General features: G+C 44.7%; 1 protein-coding gene across 1 annotated transcript in view; it reads left to right on the forward strand.

Annotated features, from left to right (window-relative positions):
• The window catches only part of LOC122793005 (potassium voltage-gated channel subfamily H member 8-like), a 3,945,365-nt gene that overhangs the window by 1,750,674 nt on the left and 2,168,666 nt on the right, over window positions 1-26,025 (forward strand). The gene's annotated exons all lie outside the window — the stretch shown is intronic.

Raw genomic sequence — 26,025 nt, forward strand, 5'->3', positions numbered from 1 at the left:
GGAACCGTGACTTGAGCATCCCAAACACAGGCTCTATTATTATTCGTGTTTGTGCGTGTGCCTCATTATTGAGTTCTTTTTCAGGTGTGTGTGCATTTCTGATGGGTGTCATCAGCCATGGCTCCAGTGTGTATCCAGCATCTCCCACTAGGTGACCGTGTGGGATGTCCCCATTGGCAAATGTCTGGTACAGCTGTGTCAGATGCCAGATGTGCGAATCATGGTAGCTTCCAGGGCAGACAGCACACACATTCATTATTATGCCCTGGGCATCGCACATGACCTGGCAGTTGAGGGAGGGGAAGCCCTTGCAGTTGATGTAGACCCTACCCCACTCACCTGGTGGTGATTTAATGCATATGTGTGTGCAGTCTATTGCACCCACTACATCAGGGTATTCTGCTATTTGGTGGAAGAGATGCATATTGCTGGTTAATGCATTACGGGTGATGGGGAAATATATGTGCTCACCGACATGTGCTGACATGGCATCCAGGAACTGGTGGAGTACCCTGGATGCTGATGCCTGTGAAATCACCATGATCTCCCCAGTTGGCCTTTGGAAGGTACCTGTAGCTAGTATTCTTAGGCCTACACATACCTTTGTATCCACTGGGATGGGTTCCCCTCTGTTAGTTCTGTGTGTCAGGTGTGGCCGGCACAGCTCAACAATTTGCTGTAGGAGGTCCCTGTCCACCCTATAGCGCTCCACTATCTCCAGCTCATGCAGCCCTTGGTAGTTTACCCTGGGTCTGTACACTCTTCTCCGTCTCCTCACTGTGGGTTGCTCAGCAGCATTTACATCCTCATCACCCTCAGCCTCTTGCACATGCTGGTTTATGATAGCAAAAGCAGCCCCTAACACTTTTTCTCTTGCTTTTGTTTTGTAAAATTTCCCCATCTGTATACACCAGTGGTGCAGAGGTTTTGGGAAAAACAAAGGGGAAAGGTGATTGCATAGTTTATAGTGGTGTGCTGGGCTGGGTGGTCTGCTGCCTATGTAATTGGCTGATTCTGATGCATTTCACCTGTCTGCGAAGCTAGTTCTCCTTAATTACCTTCCTACTGCTGTTTTCCCTTCCCATTGCCTCCCTATTTAGGCCCATGTGCGTGCCACGCAAACGGAGTGTTCAAATATGCACACAGCTGCTTTTTCCTGGTTTAACTTCCTTTTTCTTCCTGTAAAACCCAGTGCGTGGCACACACACCCGCTTACACTTTGCAAAGAGTGCTAGGCAGGTTTAGACATACCCCTAGCTTAGCTGTGCTAAGCTAGGAACAATCTCGAGCCACAGGTCTCCAATCCACTTTCAGTATGCCTGACACCCCCCCATGATGTCACCTATCTCCTAGTCTTGCACCCAGCTATTTATACTCTTACACTCTTGGGATCTGCCTCACACCCTGGGAAAATCTGGGATTCACTAACCTTTCCCTCATTTGCATAGGATTGCCTGCTAATGCATAGTTACATGTCCCGCACTGAGCCTCCCCCCTTAGCAACCATTACTCACTGGCCAGGTTGTCTTCTGCCTGACACTGAGTTGCATGGCAGAATACTGATTTTAGTTAGAATGCTTATTTTAAGTTTATTTTATTATTTCCCCCCCCCCGATCCCATTTGCTTGTTGTTGCCCTATGTTTAAACAGGTGAGATCGGTGAAAAAAAAATTAAAAGTTGTTTTTTTTTTTTTTAACAGTTTGCAATGCCAATGGCCTTTTACTTGGCCATTGGCATACTTCCTCAATGATATGCAGCCTTTATTTGGAGCTGTCATAGCTCTGTTTTGTAGATTGCAGAAATGTACTTGGTTACTAACCAAGTACATTTCTGCACACTGCATTCGTCCTGCACGGACAGCTGCCAGCTTCCTGGATTGCATATTACCCTCATTTGCATGGTTTTCACCTGCAAATGAGGGTAATTTGCATACAGGAGCTCAGTTTGTGCAGGATTAATCTAAGAGCTCATGTGCACGTCCCGGGAGCTCGTTCCTGGATCGCACGTTGGCCATATTGCCGAAAATAGCTCTTAGACTAATCTTGCACATTCTACAGGGCTTTGTAAATCCGGGGGACTGTCTTCACATATTCTACAAGACCTGAATAGTATTTTTATAAACTTTTTACATCTCTGGAAAAGTCTGAGTCATTATTTAGCTATAAGATTAATACAATTACAACAAGAACAGTAACTATAAATTATAAAATAACTCAAAAGTTGAAACATGAATTAGGGGTTTTGTGGGTAAAACCTCATATTGAGGATGTGGAAGGTTTATTTAATAGATCTGTAAAAGACAAGGTTAATAAGATTACAGAAACTATATACTGAAAATGGAGTTTAAGAGAGTTTAAAAGGTGAGAACTGAGTTAGATCAAAGAGTAAGGTATTGCATCTTTTGGTGCTACCTAGGATTATGAGTACTAGATCCCATTCAATTCAAATAATGTATTTTTCGTACAAATAATTTCCTGTTCAATGAAAACAGAAGGGATTATATAGTTAAATGATTAGAAGTGTGAAGGAGTTGACAGAGAAGTTGTTTTGGTCTTATTATGGGAAGAGGTGAGAGACCCTAGCCTCAACTATATAGCAATGGAAATTCAACTTGACTTTACATGTTGAGGGTTGTGACAGAAGAGCAAATTAAGTCCTGAGACTATGTTTTCTGATCTTGCTAGAAGGCTAGCTGTATATTAACTTAAACTGACATGATTATTTGAAGGTGTCCTTTGTAAGGAAGTTATCCTAAATCACCAATGTTCTTAAGAAGTGATAAAGCACCGAATCTGGCAAAAAAAAAATGCAGGCATTTTTGCATTTAGTAATGTCAGTAGCTAAAAAAGTTGCAGTTAATAGCGTTTCTCATTTTTTCCCAAAGTTTCAGTCAATTTATGTGATATTTTTGGTTTGTTTTAAATTAACAAAGTTTTTTTTTTTTTTTTTTATTTTACAAGAAAGATGATTTTAATGTTACCAAATGTTACCAACTGCCTTGGAGGAATACACCATATAGTTGAATTTACACATGATTTATGATGGACATTGGTATTTTTAATAGGATTTGGATATAAAAAAATAGTGCACAATTCATTAACCATCAATTATGTTGTGTATTAAGACATGCAATTTCTGTACCTGGCATGCAGTCATTTATAATACTTTTTGTTAATTAATAAGATATAAAAAAGAGTAAATAAAACACGCAGTTCTCATGTCAAACATTTAGTGGATATATAAACAAAGTTGTGACTCTGAAGTTGTTTAACATACCCCCGGATTTAGCAAGCCCTGCATGGTGTGTAGGACTAGTGCAGGAGCTCCAGCAGGCAATATGTCTGCCGTGCAATCCAGGAATAAGCTGTAGGGATATGCATGAGCACTCCTGCACTAGTCCTGCATGGACTCAGTCCCTGTATGCAAATTACCCCATTTGCAGGTGAAATCCATGCAAATGAGGTGAATTTGTGATCCAGGAAGCTGGAAGCCGGCCGTGCAGGACTAGTGTAATCTGCAGAAATGTACTCGGCCAGTAATCAAGTACATTTCTGCAAACTACAAAACGGAGCCATGACAGCTCCAAAGAAAGGGTGGATATTATGTAGAAAGTATGCCAATGGCCAAATATAAGGCCAATGGCATGGAAAACAGTTGCAAAAATAAAAAAAAAAAACTTTTTTTTTTAGCCGATCTCGGCTGTTTAAGCGTAGGGCAGCGGTGTGCAAACGGGTTCGGGTGAAAAATAAAAAAAGAAACCTAAAATAAGCATTCTAACCAAAATCACTATTTTGCCATTATACTCATTTGCAGGCAGAAGACAACGTGGCCAGTGAATAGTGGTTGCTAAGGGGGGAGGCTTAGTGTGAGACCTGTAACTATGCATCAGCAGGCAATCCTATGCAAATGAGGGGAATGATACTCAATCCCAGATCTCCCCTGCTTGCTAATCAGCACCCAACAGTGTAAGAGCAGGAATAGCTTGGTGCAAGCCTAGGAGTTAGCTGACATCATAGGGGTGTGTGTCAGGCATACTGTAAGTGGATTGGAGCCCTGTGGCTCAGGTTTGCCCTTAGCTTAGCAGAGCTAAGCAAGGGGGTATGTCTGAGGCTGTTTAGCACACTTTACATTGCCTAAGCGGGTATGCGCGCCACTCACCAGGTTTTGAAGAAAAAAAAGTAAACCAGGAAATAGCAGCTCTGTGCACATTTGAGCACTCTGTTTGTGCGGCTTGCCCCTGGGCTTAAACAGGAAGGCAATGGGGAGGGAAAACAATAGTAAGAAGGTAATCAAGGAGAACTAGCATAGCTGGCAGGTGAAATGTATCAGAACCAGCCAATTACACATGCAGCAGAACAGCCCAGCTCAGAACACTACTATAAACTATGCAAACACCTTTCTCTCTAATTTTCCCACATACTCTACACCACCTGTGTATACAAGCGGGAGAATTTTAGCAAACAAAAACAAGAAAATTATAGGGGCTGCAATAGCTGTCATACAACATGTGGAAGAGGCTGAGGGTGGTAAGGATGAGAATGTTGTTGACCAACTCACAGTGAGGAGATGGAGAAAAGTGTACAGACCCAGGGTACCCTACCAGGGGCTACATGAGCTGGAGATAGTGGAGTGCTATAGGGTGGACAGGGACCTCCTACAGCAAATTGTTGAGCTGTGCCAGCCACGCCTCACACACAGAACTAACAGAGGGGAACCCATCCCAGTGGATACCAAGGTATGTGTAGGACTAAGAATACTAGCTACCGGTACCTTCCAAAGGCCAGCTGAGGATATCATGGGGATCTCACCAGCATCAGCATCCAGGGTACTTCATCAGTTCCTTGATGCCATGTCAGCACATGCCGGTGAGCACATATATTTCCCCAACACCCGTGAGGCGTTGGCCAGCAATATGCGTCTCTTCCACCAAATAGCAAAATACCCTGAGGTGGTGGGTGCAATAGACTGCATGCACATATGCATCAAAGCACCACCCGGTGAGCGGGGTAGAGTCTACATCAACCGCAAGGGCTTCCCCTCCATCAACTGCCAGGTCGTGTGCGATGCCCAGTGCATTATAATGAATGTGTGTGCTGGCTGCCCTGGAAGCTATCACAATTCCCACATCTGACGCAGCTGTACCAGAAATTTTCCAATGGGGACATCCCTTATGGTCACCTAGTGGGGGATGTTGGTTACGCACTGGAGCCGTGGCTGATGACACCCATCAGAAATGTACACACACCCAAACAAGAACTCCATAATGAGGCACACACACAGACCAGAATTATAATACTGCATGTGTTTGGGATGCTCAAGTCATGGTTCCAGTGCCTGGACACATCCAGTGGAGCCTTGCAGTACTTACCAGCTACATGTACTCAAATTGTCATCATATGTGCCATGCTACACAATATGATCCTGTGGAAACAGCTACAGCAGGAACAGCATGGAGCAGGGCCCATTGACAAGGCCTACACAGGCACAGAGTGACTCGGAGGAGGAACAACCTGAGCCTGCCCCTGTAGGCAGACGAAGGCATGCCCAGTATGCCCTGGCCTTGGCAAAGAGGCAACACATGGCACATACACTGACACAGGAGGGACCCAGGGAATGACACCTCTCTCTGGCTCGCACATACAGTAAAAGGAATGCCAAACATGACACTACCGGTGCTCAACCATGTGTAGGGAGTGTACTATATGCATCCAAAACAGGCAGCTCTCCAGCACCATCCTCAATACTGGCACACCCACAAGGGAAGTCACTTTCCTTACCAATTGCCGAATGGAGTAGTATGTGTTGTTACCTGTATCTATGGTATGGATGTGAGCAGGCAAGAGGATCGGGTGGCTGAATGGTATGCCAGCAGATAGTAGACACCTATAGTGGTAGCATGAGATCTGTAATAAATACTGGTGTCACCATAGTAGCCAGTACTACACATGGTGACAAAACCAACTGCAGGAAATGTGCTGAGCCACGTGTATGTCCATATGACACACACATGCCAGTCAGGGAGGTTCACATACGCAACAACAGTCTCAGCCAGCAGGACAGGTATAGACAAACTCAAACAAAGGCTGTGCTAAGGTCTCTGAATGATGCTTATGGGTAACCTCCTCCCAGACCTACACAGACAGACAAAATCAGATCAGGTAGTGGGACATTAGTTCTGAAGGGTAGGAAGTCAGAAACTAATATGTAGGTCAATTAAACCTAAGACTTGTAGTACACTGATATGCCTCGTCAGCATGATAGGTTAGAAAACATAATGAAATGGAGTATCTGACATACCAGTACAGTCATAGCAAATGTGTACAAGTGTCAGGTGTGCCCCCCAATCCTGTGAAGCAATGTCGAAACAGTCAGATGTGCCCCCCAAATCCTATGTAGATATGTAGTAACAGTCAGGTGTTCCCCCCAATCCTATGTAGACATGTAGTAAAAGTCAGGTGTGCCCCCCCAAATCTATGTAGAAATGTAGTAACAGTCAGGTGTGCCCCCCAATCCTGTGTAGCAATGTAGAAACAGTCAGGTGTGCCCCCCCAAATCCTATGTAGACATGTAGTAATAGTCAGGTGTGCTCCCCCAATCCTATTTAGAAAAGTAGAAATGGTCTGGTGTGCCTCCCCCAATCCAATGTATACATGTAACAGTCAGGTATGCCCCCACAAATCCTATGTAGAAATGTAGTAACAGTCAGGTGTACCCCTCTCCTCCAATCTGCTGTAGACATGTAGTAACATGTATGTGTAGGTATAATACCAGTGGAGCACAGATGCCCAGAGGTGGCCAAGGTAGCAGGATAGATTGTAGCATTTGTACAATATGCAGGTATGTGTGTGTTAGGTTGGTGTGTGTTTCATATTGTGTGAGAGTGGTCAGTATGTATGCATTTTAAGGTTTGCCCTGGTGGCCATTGCCCACTACTGCCGATGACAGGGCCAAGTCCTCACAACTGCAGTGCCAAAGACAATTCCCCCAGTATAACACATGCTAGCAGTAAGCCATTGTAAATGTATGTTGGTGATATATGTCACCATCTGAAAGATGAACATGGCATGGCTGTTGGGCTAGATATACAAGCAGTACACAGGGAAAAGTACCCTAGACATACAGTATATAATGTGTAACCATGAAATGGACACACCCTTGGAATTGTACATATAGGTATGCATCACATTATCTGGGCCTGTAGTAGGGAACACCGGTGTCGTCTGGCCGAACATTTGCAGATCACAAAGGTGATTGGACTGATGTATTGGGAAACAGCTGATGTAACTACACAAGCAACATAACTGGAATGCCCCATGCATATCTGTGAGTCAGATGCAAGTAGTGTCCATAGCACACATGCACCCAGTTCACCCAAACACCACCCACAGGTACCTCTCTGGTCGTATCCCTGCTGTTGGGAATGGGTATAATATGACCCCCACCTGTGTATGGCAATATCAAAAGAATGCAGCATGCAGTGCAGGTGTCCCATGCAGGTGTGTCCCTAGCTGTAAGTAGTACCCTGCCAGCCTCCACACCACCTGATCAATACTGATAGAAAGTATTGGCATGAACACCTACCACACCTACACTGTCACCTCAGGGGAATATACTGGATGGTGGTTGGGACTGTATGACCGACAGAATGCAACAGCCTGCCACAGCTGGCCTGCATCACCACCAAATGGCCTACAGGCCTTTGCCAAAGGCCTGTGTCTCACACGTACTGCCAATGAATGTTTTGTCATGGACACCCAAATAACAACATAATACACTCCACATAAGCCGTATGCAAGGCCATGTGGACAAACCACAGTAACATGTCCACCATGTTCCACTGCATGAACTGTGGACCAATACCAAAACACAGCTGTGATGAGGTGACAACCTTAGGGAAAGTATCAGAGAATACATGCATAATGTATGGAAGAGGATAGAATAATAGAGAGGGGGTGGGAGCATGGACAGCATGGAATGTGCAAGGTCCGACACACAGTCGTGTGCACATACTATCCCTGGCTACAAACACATAAATGGGTTGCTACAAACCTGCCCATACACCACAATAGGGGAAATGTCCTGACTTATGACCCCTGCCTCTGGGTAACCTGTGTGAATCTGTACAGCTGTGAGGTATGGCCACAGCAAGATAAGGCCATACTGTCATGTTGATGGATGTACAAGTATGAGATCCTCTGCCAGCACTGTACCAAGGTGCTGAACTGGATACACAGACCCAGCAGCAAGTGTTTTTCAGCTCCCCCTCCAGAATGGCATAACTCTCCATGAATATGTAGGCATTTGCCAACAATACTGGACACAGCTGCATTCACCCTTGTTCCCCAGGACATCACTGTGAGCAAGAACATCTACCTGACAGTACTTGAGGACATAAAACATCACAGTGTATAACAGTACACATGTCTGAATATCTCTGCTAACACCAGGACCATGTAGCAGAAGCAGCACAGACACAATCGTCTACAGTACACATTATCCCTTGTACAGTTTGACCCCATATTGCCAACTGATCTACAGATATCCTGCAGAAACAGTTTGCTGCCTGTAGGTGTAGAACACAAAGGTTTGCACTGGAGTACAAACTACCTGAAATGGATCCACACATTCAATACAGAAGGGCATACTGGGCATGCTCACACACTTAAACAAATGAAGCCCATGTCTGCAAACAACAGTGGACCATGCATATCTGACAGTTACAGATGTTAGTGTATACACTCCTCAGTGTGCACCATTCATGCTTTGCACACACATTGGATAGCAATACAGATATATATCCAAGGACAACACACTATAATATACCAAAAGTAGACATACATAGATGTGTGGAAGAGAGTGACAGTGACAAAGAGCCTTCCATCATGAGGCCTGTCCCATCCAGTACACAGCCAAATGGCTACAACCACATGCTGTGCAAATGTCACTCACTGTAGAAATTAGCCACTGGTATCTATCAGCAGTACAGACTCTGTGGTGCAGGTGCTAGCTCTGCAACATGACTGTACAAGGCAGTAGTCATCTAGCAGTTGTATACATGTACCTGCGGAATATAAACCTGTGTGTGCCTGTGTGTGGTGTGTCAACCTCTAGATGAATGGGTTATGGCCCATGCACACACACTGCCCTCCCCATAGCCCTACTATGACAAGCCTGTTGATGTCATCCACTTTGAAATACACCTTTGTGAATTGAGTAGCCCAGTAATCTCTATGGCATGTCCTAAAACTGTGTAATGCTTTAGTGTGATAAATTAGCTAGGTAGAAGTTCTAATTCCAGACATGACAACTGCATGTGTGTGTGTTTGTGTGTGTCTTTGTCTGGGTAGGGAATAATGTTTTTAGGCTAGTCACACTCACTACAATTCAAATGCCCTACTTTGGCAAGCCTGCTGATGTCATTCACTGTGAAATACACCTGTGGGAAAGTAGTAGTCCAGTAATCCCTGTGGTGTGTCCTATAGCTGTGAAATGCTATAGTGTGACAAACTAGTTAGATAGGTGTTCTAATCCCACACATGGCAACTGTGTGTGTCTCTATCTATGTAGGCGCAATGCCTTTTAGGCTAGTCACACTCACTACAATTCAAACACTCTACTTTGGCAAGCCTACTGATGTCATTCGCTGTGAAATACACCTTTGGGAAAAAGTTGCCCAGTCATCTCTGTAGTGCATCCTATAACAGCGTAATGCTGTAGTGTGATATAGTATTTTGGTAGGGGTTCTATTCCCAAACATGGCAAGTGTGGATGTTTGTATGTGTATTTCTTTCTCTGTGTAGGGAACAATGCTTTTTAGGCTAGTCACACTCACTACAATTCAAATGTCCTACTTTGGCAAGCCTGCTGATGTCATTCATTGTTTAATACACCTTTGGGAAAGAAGTAGCCCAGTAATCTCTGTGGTGTGTCCTATAATAAAGTACTGCTGTAGTGTGCTATAATACTTTGGTAGGGGTTCTATTCCCACACATGACAAGGGTGGATGTTTGTGTGTGTCCTTGTCTGTGTAGGGTGCAATGCTTTTGAAGCCATTCACAGTCACTACAACCTCCAATGAACTTCTTTGGCAAGCCTGCTGATGTCATACCCAGTGAAATACACCTTTGTATTACCTTCAGTAATCTCTGTGGTGCGTCCTATAACTGTGTAATGCTGCAGTGTAATAATCTAGTTAGGTAGGAGTTTTAATCCCAGACATGGCAAGTGTGTCTGTGTTTGTCATTTGTATCCTGTGTGGAGGTGGATGTGGATGTGTAACAACTGGACTCACTGTGGAGTGGGTTTTGCAAATTTCTTATATGGTGGCCCTATTATATGTCACAACGTCCACCTTACAAGGATAACAGATGTAAAATAGCCGAGAGGCTGGATTGGCAATCCATACCCCTACATGTGACATCAAGGCCTGGTGAACAAAGTTAGAAACCCTTGTATTACACGGAGAACACTCTCAACCCATGTCTCATACACAAACACACTTGCCTAGGCAACAACTGCTATGATGGTAGTACCCTGCATATTGCCCACAGATAGTAACCATGGTGTGATTGCAGTGGACTACAGAGGGCATGGCACCCTGTCCATCAGTACAATACGCATGTACATGTAAACATTGTGCCTTCACTATGTTCCCCACTGTATGCCTGCAACACCTGTGGTGCCATCAAATGTGACCCACAAAGGACATACCATGCCTTATACACATGCCCTGTATGGACAAATGCCACTGACATCAGGGAATACCTGTATCATGCTATCTCTGTGGGTGCAGGGTCAACCTGCTGTCCATTACCTGTTCCCGGCACATGAGGCCAGGACAGGCACATCTGATGATAACAATCAGTGTACACAACATGGGCCAGACACCCCAAGTACAGTTCCACATGTCACTGTACATGCATGTGGGATGTGTGCACATCCCAGACAGCGTCCATGTCATGGATTAATTAACACATACATGGCAAGCATTGCACAGCAATGGCCATACACAATACTTACCCAGGTGACTGGATGGTGAATACAATACCCACCTGTGTGGGCCAATCCAGACACTACACCCCTGAGACACACTGCAGACCATTGTCATGTGGCCTGATTCCAAGGTATACCCTTCACCTAGCCTTGTATAGCCTTCTGGCATGGTCAACCGCTACACACCTGTGAAGCAATGCATGCATGCATGTCAGTACTTGCACCCTGTGTCTGTGTGTGTGTGGTGTATGATGCTTTCAACCATATTCACACTCACTACAACCCCCATTGGTATACTGAAGCATTCTGTCTGATGTCAAACACCTTCACATACCCTTTGCCCATATAACCTCCAGATAACCCCTGTGGTGCATGTGATACCTGCACAGTACTGTACTGTGGCAAGCTAACTAGTTATTAAGTGTATTCCTGACTCTGCCAAGTGTGTCAATGTGTGTGAGTCCCTGAGACTCACACACATTGACTGTGGTGATGCTGACATCTGTTCATGTGGACAGGCATGTGTACTACACCTACCGTATCACTACCATATCACTGTTGCAGATGTTACTCACCATCACATATACATTTGGATAGCTCCTCAGCATGTGGTGCATGCAATAATTTCATAGACATGTGATAGCAATACATAGTCAGTCAGAGGTTTTATACCCTGTACTGGTAGGTGTGTGATACAAACATGCTTAGGTTTTACTCTCCCACCCCCTCCCTGACTTACTTTGTCTCTGTCTGCCTCTCTCACTCCCTCTCTGGTTAATGTGGAGAACTAGACCTGCTTTGCTTAGCCAGCAGCATGTGTTTTGTAAGTGATGCTTGTGATCAGCTGATGACCTCTGCACGAATTATAGCCCTCCTCTAGCTGATTGCATGTGGAACAGCTGTGGTAGCATTCCAATAGCCAATTGCAAGGAAGCACACTCCAATATCTAGGAACATCATGTTGTTGTTGTTGGACCTTTTCATTCACTGTGAGTAGGACCTTGATCTGGTGTTTGGCAAACAGCATCACAGATGGATTGGGGATTTAGCTGTAACAACATACACTGTGGAAACAGGCCAACACACAGGAGGGGGATGTGCCTGACATGACTACAGAATGTAAGTGCTGCTAGTCTGCATTTGGAGTAATGTCGGTTTAACAGGGTGTGTGTGGATATGGCTGGGCTAAATGTTTTAATACCTGTCATGACAGTGCCATGTTTTTGAGGAAACCCCCATAAGTAGGGTCATCTGCAGACTGGGCAGTGTGTGGTGCCTTTTTTTTATTCTGTTACTCACAGAGCACCTATCTGAGAACTGCAGAAGCATAGTCTGAGGATTGCAGTCAGTACATGGTGACAGCCATGAGAGTTACTGACTTCATATCCCTCATAGGACATATGTCACAACAAACCCTGTTACAACAGTAAATGTATGAGGTTATCACAGCAGCCTGTCAATATTGGCCCTGTGTTTGTGCCTCCACCCACAACTCTGTCAACCTTTGTACATATGGCATGCAGTAAGAGGTGCATATGTTCTGTACACAATTATTTATTTACATCATATCTGATAACAAGCCAGTGAGATATCAGACTGTTACACATGTTATGTATAGTAGGGGTTATATTTGAGGACATAACCTGGCTTTCCGTGGTTGGGTGTACAGTACTGAGGTCTGTGTACTTGTGGTGATCTTGTGGTGATTGTCGACAGTGTGTGTGTATTGTGAAGATGCTCCTTGGCCTGTGTACAGACTGTGGTAGATGTCATTGTTCTTGTTCCTATTCTATCTAATGTTACATGTTGCTCCAGTGTATGTTACCCTATCAGCTTACATGTTTGTAGGGCCAAACACACACATGTCCCATACCACAGACAGGCATCGGACCACACTGTGTAGTGGCCCAGTATATGTAGGGTTAGTGTGTGAGTGGCACATGTGAGGATGATGTTGATCAGATAGTCCATATACTGTAATATTAAGCTAGCTTGCCATATGTGGCTGTGTCTGTGTTCACATTGGTTGTGATTATGCACTTTCACACAGGTTCTGTTACTCTGTGCTGTGACATGCCTATAGAGCCTGCTATATATGCAGGTACATGTGTATTCCCCCATAAGAAATGTAGGCCAGTGTTGTGGCAGTCTGCCTGTAGCCAGCACAGTGCTTTGTTACATGCCTAGCAGCTTAGTGTACTTACCCAGTGTGATGTTATGTCCAGATTATTGCCAGATGTACTGCTGCTGGGCCACCATAACAGTCATGTATTTCTGACAAAGCAGTGGGATGCTGTACAGATGTATGTCACTAACTAGTGGGTAGTATGTGGCCATGTCACCTCTGTACCAGCAGTTATTATGTGACAGGACAGACAGGGTTGTGTGAATGCATAACGTATGGGGGCAAATGTATGCCAGTATTTATGTGATATACCCATCTACATGGCTGTTAACATCCACACTGTCAGGCTTGATTCACATGTCTTACACTAAGGGGTTCTATGTATACCTCTGGACTGACCAGAGTATGTCAGACTGTCCACATTTATTGGCCATTCCTCTGCTGTAGTCCACAGGATCATTACTGTGCAAGCAGTGGTACTGTACTGTGATGTCCTTAGGATGTCTGTCAGTAGCCAATGGCGCACATGTTACAAGCAGATATGACCTACCACACACAACATGTCTCTTAGGTCAACCCCTATTACAGTAGCAACAGTCTACATATATACCTGCAATACATACCTGACTTCCCCTTGCACTAAGATGTTGGGACTATTGGGGCTGAGGTAGGACTCCACTCCATGTTCTGGACATATGGTGAACATATATGTATATATAATTATCCATATAGCTATATAGATATATACACATGTAGATATCGACATACAGAGATGGATATGTATATGTACACATATATATATATATATATATATATATATATATATATATATATATGTACATATAAACACTTAGATATATACATATACACAGCAATATATGTCTACACATATACAGATCGAGATACATATGCACATATACTTATGGATATCTACATATATATTGACAGTAATAGGTATATCAGAATAGATATGTATGCACACATAGTTATAGATATCTGCATATATATCTACATAAACAGGCATATATGTACACATAGCATGTGCATATATATATATATATATATATATATATATATATATACAAAGAGGTCTACACATGGCCATATATATGATGCACTATACAGATGAGTATACAGACATATGTATGAATATACATGTGTATGTGCATGTAGACATATACCAACATATTATATGTATATCCATATTCCTGTCATGTGTAAATTTCACGGTTGTGTATACCCTCCCAGGTGTATATCACCGTATTTATCTGATATGTATATATTATGATAAAATAACAGTCATATTAATAACAAGTACTACACAACTGAGGAAGTATAAGCAATTGTTCAATACTAATCAATATGTGTATTGACAGATATATTGGAAAAACAACAGCTCTCTTCATAGTGGTTATGGTGTAGTGGTTAAGTGTTGTGACTAGAGTGTACAGGATCCTGGGTTCAAGTCCTGCAAGGGCTGTTCATTTTGTTGCGGGCAGAATAAAGGCTGTTGGATACAGAGTGGTTAAGGCAGTTTTGAGCAGCTTTAAGCATGTTTGCACAGGTTTGTGTGATGGTAAGTGCTGCTAAGCTACAGGTAAATGTACAAGCCCTTGCACAGTGTAGGCTTCACTTACCAGTGCACAAATCAGCTTAGCTGTTATAGTGAATCAGTGTTGATACCTGCTAAGCATGGCTTAGCCCTAGTAACCACTTCACACCACCCAGTCTGATAACATAGCAGGGTAATGACATCTGTAATAAGTGTATGTAATGCCATGTACAATACATGCACCTATGTGCTGTCATTACAGTAGCAAGGGGTATGAGTGTCATGTCTGGGACACAGGCATATATGAGGCCTGTACAGCATTGTTATCCATGTGAATGTGTTACATACAGGGGTAGTAGCCCAGGGTTCGTGCTGTCACACTGGCATGTAGTGTATCATGGTGGTACTACTGTTGACTGTGCTTTCCCAGGCAAGAGTAGAGTGCTAAATGTAATACTGACAACAATCACACCTGCAGGCATAGCTGGACTCTGAGGCCTCCCTGTTGTATCCGTGGTGTGTGAGCTGTGTCACAGTATACATACCCTACTGGATAATGATCCAACATGTGGAATGTAACTGTAGACTACTGTCTGTAGAGCACATGTCAGTGAGGGCTTTCAACCTATGCCTGATTGACACTTACATGTCTGCCCAGCTGTGTAAGAACTGGCACATATAGGAGACAACACCCTGTATGCACCACATGCCATGGGTACCTCCACTCCACTACCACAATCAGCAGAACATGCTTGGGTACAGGTCTCCATCACAGACACTAACCGTGTGTTGTAATACATATTGCATACATGTCAACTTGATCACCTCGGTGGCCATGTGCAGGAGGCACCCAGAGGATTTGCTGATGCACGTCGCTCTCACCCTGAGGGTCACCACAGTGGTGTCTGTCAATAAGATTTGCTGCTGCCACATGGCAGGGGGCAGGATACCATTGTACACACATCCCCTACACAACTCATCTCTCCATGGACAATAGCTAGGTACACAGCTATGACCACCTGCAGTGATGCACCCCAGTACTGACACATGTGTACGCATGCATTACTGAGTATAGCAGTGTCTGTGTGTTAGCACACCTGTACTTGGGAATTCCATGAGGGCCTTCACAACCACCACAACATCCATTGTCATAGTCAGTTGTGGCTGCTGCTGTATGGGACATTACATGTACCCTGTTAAACTCTTCTCCATACCAGCTACACGAGCCTTGCAGTACCAGCACAACAGTGTTGTACAAATGGGTTGATAGCCATGGGATACCCATTGAGTTCTGGCAAGTGTGTGTATGTGTGCATGTCCATATATCTGTAGGGTACAGCATTCCGAGGCCACATACTCCTATTACACTACCCATTGCCACACAGTAGTACAGATAGTGTTGTTGCTGCCCATAGGTGAGGCATGACAATACAACACCCTACTATGCCTGCGGCATGTGCATTAGATGCATATCCCTGTAGTACCACTGTTGGAATATACAATGGGATGTATCGCAGTCGTGGGCAATGTGTGATGTTGGGTATGTCAGAGTGTCATCATGGGTTTCAGGGAGTACAATATCCACTGGGGGATGTGGGTGCTGTGTACACTGTCATTACACTAAGGTACACCCGGTATATGTCCCATTTACCACTTTATGGTTACCACTGTCACCACCAACCATACGGGTAACTGATACCACAATCCAGAGCAGTTATGTATGTGCTGTGTGCAGCCTACCTGTAACACATTGGACACACGGTCAAGTTAGAAGTGATAGGCCCAGGTCTCTCAGATGTGTGTCTGTTTATGTGCCTGTTAATGTGCATATGAAGGTATGTCACACTATGTATTGTCCATATACACCTATTACATCCCCCATTAGCATACTGTACATGTCTGGGGATGTTCTGCATGCAACATGTAACCTGGAACACACCTCACCCTAAACGTTGTGTGGTGTGTGCAATGAAAGTCATAAACTTCAGTAGCACTACATATCTAGGTAGGGGTCTAGTCCCAGTGTTGCCAAGTAAGAGTGTGCATGTATGTGGATAGGTCTACATCAGGTTGCAGATTATACATGTCCAAGAAGGTCACCTGTCCATGTGGCACAGGCAATAACTGTTATATAAACCTGTGACATGTGTTCCACTGAACCCCAGATATGTCACAGCCATGGTGTCACCACAGTGCCATGCCCCGTTGTGGAATATGACTGCAGATCATCCTCGTGCTGACACATGTACACCTACAACACAAATGGATAACATTATGGAGACCACAATCAACCAGTGTTACTAACAGCTATAATGCGTCATTGCTGAGCAGCTACACTGCCTGACATGCATGCATTAAACTTTACTCCTGACAAAATTTTACACTGCAGTACTTTGGTACACTGTAGTATAGTCACCGTGTGCATCAGAACCATATTAACCTGTCCCTGCATCGATGTTATGGATGACAAGGATGTGGCACAGATATCATCATATGCAATGGTGTGTTGTTGGTTTGCCAGAGGTCGAGGGTGGGCCATACATTCCACACCATGTGTATGTGACTGGTGTAATGAAGTGAACTGGGCGTAGTGATGTGGTGTGTGTAGGTATGGGGTTGTCCTTGTTGTGTTCGTATAATGTGTGGGTATGCATGCACACAGTTTTGTCATGTGGCTGCCCTACACAGGTGTTTATGGAGACCATACCTGGCAGGGTGTGCAGTTCACTGCCTCCAGCCATGGACATGTGGGCTGTGCCTGCCAGAGGTTTCATGGGCATGTCCAGGTACAGGCCTCGATGTGCTACTCTCCCCTGATGATGACAGATGTCTGCTTGAACCAGATCCCTCCTGGGACTGGCCAGGACCACGTGCTCGTGGCCTACTGTGGTGTGGTGTGGACAGTGCCCCCCGCAGTGCCGCAGCTGGTACTGTTTACTACGGGAGCCCCTTGGTGCCCTAGCACATCCATGTTGACTGTTGCCACCGCTGGCCTACATCCACGCGGCCGTCGCCACACCCCCACCACACATTCAAGCACGGACAAACCATGGTCAATGAGGGCCATCATCTCACCAGACCATCTATTCATGAGCTCGGTATAAGTATGGATGGCACCAGAAAGTTCATGGAAGTTGTCGCTTGCAGATGTGAGAGCAGCCCTCTGCAGCCTTAGGCCCTTGTCTGGTGTAACATTCCATACATGCCTGCACTGCCATGACAGCCTGAAACATGCACCTGATGGTACCAGTTGTGGCTCATCTGCCAGGGGCACAATGACCAGAGGCCCTACCACAAGCACCCTGGGACTTCTGCCTATGTAGTGCCCTGCTGGACATCCAGCTATGCCTGTGTGACCAGACACAGTAGGCATGGTTACCACACTCTCCTGTGCACTGCCATCAAATGCCAGCTGTCCCTTCACAATGGCCACTGGTGATGGGGTATGTATAGGCAATGAAACTGTGTGCGGGGTTGGGGTGGGTAAAAGGGGGATGTCAAATGATGGCACTGTTTCGGCCCCTGACAACCCCACCTGTACCTCAACAGTACTATCATCATCTTTGGTGTTTGTATGGGCACCAACATCAGATTGCATGCAGGCAGGACCCTGACCCACTTCACCACCTGTGGGGGGAAAACAATAAATGCACTTTAAGACCTGTACAGCATTGCATAACAGTACACACACACACACACACACACACACACACACACACACACACACACACACACACACACACACACACACACCACCTTAATACCTACCCGTCCATGACTTTACAGACAGTCCCACGTATATTCCCATGTGTTCTCCGTCCTGCACACTTGGTAACATACATTCATTAATACCACTCATTAATGTATCATTCCTCTAAATGCCTAGACAAGTGATCACAACACAAGAATTGTTACTCCATTACCTCCCTGACCTGAGTGGAGTGGTTTTACATCGCCTCACTGCTGTTATTCAGTTTTCACCCTGTGTATGTCAGGACATCATGAGCATGGCCTCTATATGTGAGGGACTACTATGCTCACTCCATAATATCACACACTGGAGTGTCATGTGTATGTATTGCTCAGTACATGCCAGATATGCTGCTCAGTCAGCCTATCATGTGACAACTGTAATATATGGATACACTCCCTGGAGTTGTCTAGTAATTCTCCAATGCATCTGTAGTGCTGCATACATGGGTTGTCAGTCACCTCTCTGCTGAATGCAATATTAAGGGTATACCTGGTATCTACCTTCCCTCCCAATGCCTATTCCATGCTACAGACCTTATTGTACTATCAGCTGTCCTGTGATTACATACATGACGAGTATTCCTGGTGTGTCATGCGTCAGTCCATGTCCATGTAATGCACAATCCCAAGGGGAAGTACTACTGTATGAACAACCCCACAATCACAAATGTGCATATATAGACACCCACACAAACACACACACAGATGCACACATGCATCCTACATGCATCAACCTTCTTCCACTTCAGCAGAGTGACCCTACAGACAAACTAACCACCCACTGAGACACACACACGCACACCTATAGTCAATCCATGCTAGCAACAGTATACATGTGTGTGATGCATGTGCTGTGTTACTAGGTGATGCCCCTTCCCCGGACACCACTGCACCCATGTACACAATATTCCTGTGCACCTGTTCTGCACCCTGCCATGTACTGTGCACCACACCTCACAGGTGTACAACCCATTGCTGAATGTGTAGTACTGTGTCAATTATGTCAACTTTAATGCTCACTGCCCCTATGTTTTTCAGCAACACATACCTGGGATGATATGTGGACAGATGTCATTTGTGAATGCCTGATGTGTGGTTTACAGCTCTCAACATCAGGGGACCATGTATGACCAATCCAATACTATTACACTGACAACTGTCAGAGCATACTGTGGCTATGGGGAGTGTACACACCCTTATTGGTATAACCACCCTTCCTTGACCTGCCATGGGACCACATTACCGCATATATTAACAGTACATGAGCCCAATATGTGACATATGTCCTGTACATTCACATGCAGTGTCTACAGAATGTGTTAGGTGTGTGGATGCTGACCACAATGCATATACTCCGCGTGTGCATATGTGTGCACACCCTTATCATGACGGTTTGTTGCACCTATTGTTATGTGTACTACATCAGTCACTACTCCTGGCAGGGGTATACTAGCATGGTCCATCTGCATTTGCCAGTGTATGTTCAGTCTGCCCTAATCTGCATGATTGCAAGGTCTACACATGTGCACATCCCTTGATGGTCACACACTGCCGGCACTATTGCTGTGGGGTAGGGTTACATCTGCCACAGTTCCTGATCCTGACTGTGTGCAGATGCAGCCATTCTTAGCATCCTTAGGATCCCTGTTGCAGTGCACTGGTGTGTCATGCTGACACCCCCCCCACCTTTAGCCTTTTTGCAGATGCTTGACAAGTAAGGCCTACACATGTGTGTCAGTTTGCAGTGTCCCATACACTGAACACCACATGTCACAGCCTAGTCCCAGCTGATAATGTGGACCACAGTAATACAGTATGCCATAGTGTAACTCTGCAACAGTTGCCATTGTACTACTGGTATATACACTGGTGTTGCACTGTATACAGGTGATGTTTCAAACATGTCCCTACTGTAGGTCATGTCTCCCACCATTATGTTACTCCCTGTGGACACATTCTGCAATGACAGGATGTTAGTTATTTTGCAGGTGTCTGACATACCCTTCCAATACCACATCACAGTCACCACTGTGATGCCATGCATTTAACAGCAACCATATGTGTACATGTACACCATGCATTATGGGTAGGTGTGTTAGATGTGTGCATGGAATATACCATAGCCATTACATGCCTGGTGTATTGGCAAGCATCAACATAAACCATACTCACCAGCTACAGACTGCTGCCTTGGTGGTATACCGGACGGACCTACATAAGAGGGTGAGAAATGCAAAGTTAGTGGCCACACCTGTGGCATTGCTACAGGGTGGGTGCAGCATTACAATACATCAACAGTACATGTCTACAATACTACCACATATGCATATCTGTTTATCACTACTATGCAGCAACAAACTATATCTATGACATGTCAGATATGCATGATCTACCTGTTCAGATGTGGATGCATATGCAACAGTGGTCTACTGATGTGCCCTGTGGCCTTACCTGCATGCTCCTCAGCCAGTGTGTGGGTAGCACCCACCTCCATAATGGTGTCTGGCAGTTGTTGGCTATGCAGATGGGCAGGTGCCATGAGGCTGGCTAGGAGCTCCTCAACATGTGTCGGGGGGATGGATGGCATGGCTCCCCCATTGTGAGGTGATCCCCCTGGACTGCAGCAGGACACCGAGGGGCATTGCGAAGCAGGTCAGAACAATGATGCCAGACCTGCTCATAACTGCAGTTGTGCAGTCCGAAATCATTGACCCTGTGGACTAGGTCATTCCACAGGGCTGTCCACTCCTGCTGCTGATGGGGGGCATGGACAAACAAGACAGAGTAGTGCTGGATTAGGTGGTTTACCACAATTTCATTCTCAGCAGCTAAGTAAGCCGGGAGCCTTCCATGTGACATCTTGCCTGAAAGACATAAAGATGGAAACAGGTGTGAGCAAGTCATACAGTAAGGTTACCACAGTTCTTAATACACATCACTGTCACCCCCCCACCATATCAGTGACAACAAACTGGGCACGCAACTCATTAGGTATGGCTACAGCTTACCTAACAGTGGGACAGATATTGTTTTGTACCACACTTTGTACAATGTGTTTGTAGCCATGTTCCCTGTGTGGACACTATCATTGCTGGCTTGTTACAGACTATTCACCTGCATGCCATTGTCATGGCCACTATGGTTCCATACATACCTTTGGTATGCTTGCTATGTGATTGCTGCACATCTAACATTCTGTGTTATTGGGGATATCTATGCATGCTGTTGGACATGTTCCAGGATTGTGTAGACTATTACTACCCACATATGTTCTACAACAGTGACAGAAAAGTGTGTTTATGGACTATTGGCCAGCAGAACCACCTCTCCAAACTCATCTGCCCATGTTACCAGGCCACATCACATGTAGGACCCACCCTGGGGCCTCCTCATGTACTGGTCCAGCAACACTTCAGGTGGAATCAACTAAGGGGATGTGGTCTCACCCCAGGGGCACACACAGACATGATCTTGTCCACCAAGGTCAGGTCCAGGGTCTGTTCCATAGCGGGCTCCACAGACATATGTGGGATGTGCTACATCACCTTGAGGCACCCAGTACACATTCACAGGGTCCACGTGCCCCTCCTTCTCAGCCTTCAGGCAAAGCACCTTCAGGACGGGAACTGCTGTTGTGAGTAGCAGTGGGTGGGAGGCTTGTTCCCATTGTGTCCATATTGGGGCCCATGGGGCTTCCACATCACAGACCACACACACCATTCAGGGTGTTTAGCCGCCACATGCGTCACATACCACCCCTGTAGGCTGTCTTCTATATCTACCAACCCTGACCACCTCCACAACTATACCTGCCATACTTCCCCATATTCCCAATCCATACTTCACAGACAAGGGCAATGTGGTCCCAGCAAGGGGTTCACATGTGACATACCCATCCATGTTGCACACACTGACAGCTGTAGATATCTGTGTGTATTCCTATATATGCTGTTCCCTCACACATGGCATGCAGCACTGTAGTGGTAATATAGGGGACATGTATTTACATACATATATGTTTGCATGTGTGTTTGTATATATGTAAACATGTGCATATAGATATATATCTATATATGTGTAGATATATATGATGTATATATGTGTTTATAAATATGTCTACACATGGGTATCTGTACATTTGTGGACATACATGTAGATATATATATATATATATATATATATATATATATATATATATATATATATATATATATATATACACACACATATACATACCTATATATAGGGTACATTGAGACATCAGGTCCACAATCTCACAATACCTGCCTGCACAGCTGTACTGTTCTGCCTTGCTACAACACATACAGGTGCCATAGGTTAGTACTAAGCTAACTGCCCTTGTGAGCCATTTTAAGCCTAGCCAATTATCCCTTGTGAGATTCTAACCCTGCACCTTGTGTTTCTAAAGCAAACACCTTAACCATTAGGCCACCCTCCCAATCCCAATCCACATATGGATACAGCCTGACATTAGGGGGGTATATGTAGGGCCAGATTGCAGGTAACCCTATTACACACCTATGGCATTCCAGCATGCTACAATACAGGTTAACCTGAGTATCCTGCAAGTGGTGGGCTGTGGAACCCACGTCTCCATCATTATGGCATTACTTCCACCACCAGCTATTGGGCACAGTAATATACATGCTTCCCATTACACAACACACACTATGATGGCTCACATCTTATCAGTCAGTGCTGCTCTGCACAATTGACGAGTATGGCCCACTACTCACAGGGACAGACTCTATTGTCCTTAGCAGTTGTTCAGCTGAACATCATTACAATACCTGATGGCACATATAAATCATTCCACATCATCTATCACATTATTATGAGCCAAGTACTACAGTCAATTACATGCATATATACTTCATATACCTGTTGTGGGCCTGATATCTCTCCTGGATAGTTTGCTGGATGGATGTTTTTTCTTTTCTGTTGTTTTTTTTTTTTTCTTTCTTTGCCTTTCTCTCTCTCTCTCTCTCTCTCTCTTTATCTATCTTGGTCTCTCTTCAGTAAATGGATTGAGCTGCTTTGGATAGATTGCAGCATGGCTTTTGTAGGTGATGCACATGATCGGGTGATGGCCTCTGCCCCAATCTGTGTCCTCCACTTGCTACCTGCCTGCAGCATTCTGTGTAGTATTTCCAATTACCACAGGCATGGCAACCCACTACTATAAATTCCTACATCATGTGGGCGTGGTCCCTTTCCCTTTCCTGTATGGTGGACATCCTTCCTGTGTATGGGCAGCAGTGTTACAGACAGCAGGTAGCAATATCTCTTACAAGTGAACTTGCACACTCAGGCCAGCTGCATATTTGTATGAGGTTCCAGAAATACAGACAGCGTGTGAGTAGTGTTGTTGTATGCATTGTATAGCACTGGTGTTACAGGGTTTGTGTGTACATACTAGTTTAACATGGAATACAGTCTGTCTGCATAGCTCTCAACTGTTGGCCTATCCACTTGATGGGCAGCGATGTGCCTTTTACGTTTTGTCTGTCCACCATACAGAGCTTGTGTCAGATATATCACTGGTAGTGTGTGTGTTGAGTGCTATCAGTACATGGCTATATCCATTTGTGTTTCTAACTTAATATAGGTTCATAGGTTCATCGGTTGGTACTGGGCTATCTGCCCGAAGGCATATATTAGCCCAGCCACGTTGTGCGGTATTCACTGCCCCTTTAGTAGTTCCCTAGACCCTTGTACTAGCAGCTAGTACCCTTGGCCCCTATCTAGTATTGCTGTTGGTGTGATCCCCGGTGTGAACTTTCTGTTACCCTAATATGCCTGACTAAGGGTATTTTGCAGCCCATCCTGTAACACCAGTGACTTGTTTAGTGTATGACAACAGTATTTCACATATGGGCATACGTTCCAGCCTCTGTCCTCCATCTACATACCATGCTTTGTCCATATGACATGCTGTCAGGGGTTGTTATGTAGTGGGCTGTAAGTATGTCATGCTGCCATTCCTGCCATCATTCCACTGCTGTTGTGGCCCCCACACATATTGTGAGGTTGGGTCCATATATGTACGGCCTTCATCTGCACAATACATGTGTGCCCTTATGCACTTCAGAGGCCAGTGTATGTAACAGTGGTATATGGCCTTGTATGTCAGTCTATGGGGGGGTGCACCATAACTAATCCATGCTGTTAAAACATGTGGGGCTATCAGGGGTAAGCTGCCTTAAGGTATCTGGATGTACATTACTATACAATGCACCTTGGGTAAATGCAGGCCTACTGCTTCCTGCCTTACAGACTGTTCTGTTTGTCAGTATGATTGTGATGGTGTCAGTTATGCCTTGTTATGTAACATATACATCCCATTGTGTCAATGTTACCCCCTAGGGATTGTGTACAGAGTGCAGATAGAGGCTGCTGAATGATACATCTGCATTACTTACTGTTCATTGATTGTCATCCTGTGGCCCAGTCTGTCTTTACTATTGGACTACTTGAAGGCCTCGGCCTGGACAGCAACATATGTAAACCTTTCCAGAATACTGTATTAATATAACAGTTTCACAGTTGCATTAGTCTGTTTATATGTATGTCAGAGTCTAAACAGCTATATGACATGGCCTATACAACTGTAATAGTACACAAATAAAGCTTTCCCAATTATGCAAACCTTTGTGTGGTGTTATATCCTTTGACCTCTCTGTGGATATATGTTGCAATTGTCATTTGTATGGGTGGCTCATACAGTGTCCAGTTTGTAAGGTGGCAACTGTAGGCATAGTGGGTATTCTAATGCCACAAAAATAGTGGGTATTCTGTATTGTGTGCACTTCTACATATGTATCTTCCTATATATATCTGTGTGTGTGTGTATGTGTAGTTACACATATATATATATATATATATATATATATATATATATATATATGTGTGTGTGTGTGTATATATATATATATATATATGGGTCCCCTTCAGTACACCGACATGCCAGAAGGCTGACACTCTAAAGAAGGAGACGAGAAGACCGACGACGCAGATGATCGACAAGGTGAGATCCCAACGGACGGAACACCGACATGGGAAGGTGTGAGCCCGACCCGGTAAGTGTGCGATAGAGTGAGGGATTTAGTGTTAGGGAGCAGACAGGTAAGTGTGGGATAGTGAGGGACTGTAGTTTTAGGGGCGGGTTAAGTGAGTTAGGGTTAGGGTGCGGGTAGGGTGAGTGTGCGATAGTGACGGACTATATGTTTAAGGGTGGGTTAAGTGAGTTAGGGTTAGGGTGCAGGTAGGATATGCGTGCGATAGTGACGGACTGTAGATTTAGGGGTGGGTTAAGTGAGTTAGGGTTAGGGTAGTGTAAGTGTGCGATTGTGTTGGACCTTAGGGTTAGGGTTTTGGTTAAGGTTAGTGCATGTATAGTTGTGTGTAATGTGTAGTTTTGTGTGTTGGTGTTATGGTGTTGGGTTTTGTACGTTGTCGGTATTGTGTGTTGTCGGTCTTTTGGTGTCGGTGTTTTGGGTGTCAGCTCTGTGGCATGTCGGTGTTGTGATAGGGATCCATATATATATATATATATAGATATATATATATATATATATATAT

The sequence above is a fragment of the Protopterus annectens genome, chromosome 2.part0 (genome assembly GCF_019279795.1).
Source record: "Protopterus annectens isolate FY-2018-M chromosome 2.part0, PAN1.0, whole genome shotgun sequence".
NCBI classification, from domain to species: Eukaryota; Metazoa; Chordata; order Ceratodontiformes; family Protopteridae; genus Protopterus; species Protopterus annectens.